Source organism: Hordeum vulgare, chromosome 1H (assembly GCF_904849725.1).
Source record: "Hordeum vulgare subsp. vulgare chromosome 1H, MorexV3_pseudomolecules_assembly, whole genome shotgun sequence".
Lineage (NCBI taxonomy): Eukaryota > Viridiplantae > Streptophyta > Magnoliopsida > Poales > Poaceae > Hordeum > Hordeum vulgare.
The window spans coordinates 365309685-365313714 of record NC_058518.1 but is presented as its reverse complement, the minus strand read 5'-3'; positions in this window follow the sequence as shown (position 1 = coordinate 365313714).

Sequence of the window (4030 nt, the reverse complement as noted above, 5' to 3'; positions counted from 1 at the left end):
AAAAAATTGCTGCCCTACAAAACTCTGCACTTGGAGGCCCAACAACATCTACAAGAATAAAGTTGCATAGTAGACATCATAATTGGAGGATACGAGTGCTAGTCCGGCAACACCTTCATCTTGACTATAGTCAGGGTTGGAGTGGTAGCTTCTTTCGGATTGGTCGTCAGATCTGAAGCCGGATACCCATTCACCAACTTGATCTTGATGTCTTCTTCTTGAGTGTCTCTTGGTTTACTTGTCCTTCTTCTCTGAATCCTTGCTTCTTTGGGAGGGTCTTTGTTCATAACGATCTTCTATACTCCTTCTCTCTCTTCGAGGTGACTCATCTCTTGGGCTTCTTCTTATAGATGACATTTCTCTTCTTTTGTGAGGGGGGCGTGCACTCATTGGATTAGTGTCCCGGCCTTCCACAATTGTAAGAATTTCGGTCATGACTAGATGAACGCTTCTCTTCATATCTTGAGTTGGAGCTTCTCTCTTTGCCTCTATTCTTGTAGTTGAATTTCTTGACCATGAGCCTTATCTCTTCATCGATGACAAGGTTGCGTTTGACGTAGTAGGAGTGCCACTTGAAGCTTTGTATGAACCGTTTGACTTGTTATGAAGATCTTCTTTGTCTTTGAGTGGTATCTCATGAGCAACAATCCTTCCAATGACTTTCGTTGGCTTGAGATCTTTGTAGTTTGGAATCATTTGGATCATTGTGCACACGGTGTCATACTTTCCATCCAAGGCTATAAGCATCTTCTTGATGATGAATTTGTCTGTCATCTCTTCGCTTCCTAAGTCGTCAATCTCGTTGGTGATGAGAGCAATCCTAGAATACATTTCTACGACTCCTTCACCATCCTTCATCTTGAATTTCTCAAGTTGACTTTGTAGCACATCCAACTTAGATTCCTTGACGGATTCAGTACCTTCATGCGTATCAACCAAAGTGTCCCAAATTTCCTTAGCATTCTCAAGACGGCTAATCTTCTTGATCTCTTTGTGGCATAGGCAATTGAATAGAATGTCGCGTGCTTGGGTGATGTATTGCAACATCTTCAATTCTTCCGCGGTTGCTTCACGATCTGGTTCCCTTCCATCACCAAAGAATTCACCTTGCAATCAACACGAAGAACAGCCCAAACGGCAGAGTTATGACCAAGTATATGCACTTTCATTTTATGTTTCCAACTAGCAAAGTTTGTACCATCAAAATATGGACCTTTACGGTGATAATTTACCTCTCCTAGGTTGTGAAACCAATGCAAAGAAGACTAGAGCTTTGATACCACTTGTAGGATCCGAAGTATGTCTAGAGGGGGGTGATTAGACTACTTGACCAAATAACAATTTAGCCCTTTTCCAATTTTAGTTGTGGGAAAGTTTTACCAATTATAGTTGTAGGACCGAAAGTATGTCTAGAAGGGGGTGATTAGACTACTTGACAAGATAAATACTTAGCATTTCCCAATTTTTAGTGTGGGACAATTTTAACAACTATAACTAGTCAAGTACACCCTACACAACCACATCTAAGAGTATAGCAGCTGAAAGTAAAACATGGAAGTGTAAAGTAGGGAAGGGTAGGGAGATCAAATGCAAGAGGTTGACACGGCAATTTTTGGCATGGTTCTGATAGGTGGCACTATATTTAGTCCATGCTAGTGGAGACTTCAACCCACAGAGGGTAATAGCTGCGAGAGTCCACGGAGGGCTCCACCCGCAAGGGGTCCACGAAGAAGCGGCCTTGTCTATTCCACCATGGCTTCCATCCACACACGACTAGCCTCACTCACGGTAGATCTTCACGAAGTAGGCGATCTCCTTTGTCTTACAAACATATTGGTTCAACTCCACAACACAAATTAGGAGGCTCCCAAGCGACACCTAACCAATCTAGGAGGCACCACCCTCCAAAAGGTAATAGATGTGGTAGAACGATGAACTCCTTGTTGGAAATATGCCCTAGAGGCAATAATAAAATGGTTATTACTATATTTCCTTGTTCATGATAATTGCCTTTTGTTCATGCTATAATTATATTAACCGGAAACCGTAATACATGTGTGAACACATAGACCACAACATGTCCCTAGTGAGCCTCTAGTTGGCTAGCTTGTTGATCAATAGATGGTCATGGTTTCCTGGACATGGACATTGGGATGTCATTGATAACGGGATCACATCATTAGGAGAATGATGCAATGGACAAGACCCAATCCTAAGAATAGCACAAGATCGTGTAGTTCGTCTGCTAGAGCTTTTATAATGTCAAGTATCATTTCCTTAGACCATGAGATTGTGCAACTCTCGGATACCATAGGAATGCTTTGAGTGTATCAAACATCACAACATAATTGGGTGATTATAAAGGTGCACTACAGGTATTTCCGGAAGTGTTTGTTGGGTTGGTACGAATTGAGACTCGGATTTGTCAGTTCGTTTGGTGGAGAGGTACCTCTGGGCCCACTCGGTAATACATCATCATAATGAGATCAATGTGACTAAGAATTTGGCCACGGGGTCATGTGTTATGGAATGAGTAAAGAGACTTGCCGGTAACGAGATTGAACAAGGAATAGGGATACCGACGATCGAATCTCGGGCAAGTATCATACCGATAGATAAATGGAATTGCATACGGGATTGAGTGCATCCCTTACATCATGGTCCATCCGATGAGATCATTGTGGAACATGTGGGAGCCAACATGGGTATCCAGATCCCACTGTTGGTTATTGGCCGGAGAGGTGTCTCAGTCATGTGTACATGGTTCCCGAACCCGTAGGGTCCACACACTTAAGATTCGGTGACGCTAGAGTTGTAATGGGAATTGTATATGTGGTTACCGAAGGTTGTTCGGAGTCCCGGATGAGATCTCGGATGTCATGAGGAGTTTCAGTCTAATAAGCTCAAACCCAAAGCGGATAAATGCATCTTCATAGGATACCCAAAACTGTTGGGTACATATTCTATCTCAGATCCTGAAGCAAAGTGTTTGTTTTTAGAAACGGGTCCTTTCTCGAGGAAAAGTTTCTCTCGAAGGAATTGAGTGGGAGGATGGTGGAAACTTGATGAGTTTATTGAACCGTCACTTCAACCAGAGTGTAGTAGGGTGCACGAAGTTGTTCCTGTGGTGCCTACACCAATTGAAGTGGAAACTGATGATAGTGATCATTAAGCTTCGGATCAAGTTACTAGAAACCTCGTAGGTCGACAATGTCACGTACTGCTATAGAGTGGTACGGTAACCGTGTATTCGAGGTCATGTTGTTGGACAACAATGAACCTACGAGCTAAGGAGAAGCGATGGTGGGCCCGGATTCCGACAAATAGCCGGAGGCCATGAAATACGAGAGAGGATCCATGTATGAAAACAAAGTGTAGACTTTGAAAGAACTACTTAATGGTTGTAAGACTATTAAGTACAGATGGATCTTTAAAAGGAAGAAAGACGATGATGGCAAAACGTCACCATTAAGAAAGCTCGACTTGTCGCAAAGATGTTTCCTACAAGTTCAAAGAGTTGACTATGATAAGACTTCCTCACTCGTAGCGATGCTAAAAGTTTGTTGGAATTATGTTAGCAGTTGCTGCATCTTGCAGATGGATGTCAAAACATTGTTTCCTCGACGATTTCCTTGAGGAAAGGTTGTATGTGATACATCCAGAAGGTTTTGTCAATCCTAAGGATGCTAACAAGTATGCAAGCTCCAGTGATCCTTCTATGGACTAAGAGCAAGCATCTCAGAGTTGTAATAAGTACTTTGATGAGTGATCAAAGTTTTTGGTTTTATAAAAAGTTTATGAGATACTTGTATTTCCAAGGAAGTGAGTGGGAGCACTATAGAATTTCTCATGAGTATATGTGGTTGACATATTGTTGATCGGAAATGATGTATAATTTCTGGAAAGCATATAGGGTTGTTTGAAAAGGTGTTTTCAGAGGAAAACCTAGATTGAGCTACTTGAACATTGAGCATCAAGATCTATAGAGATAGATCAAGACGCTTGATAAAACTTACAATGAAATGCATGC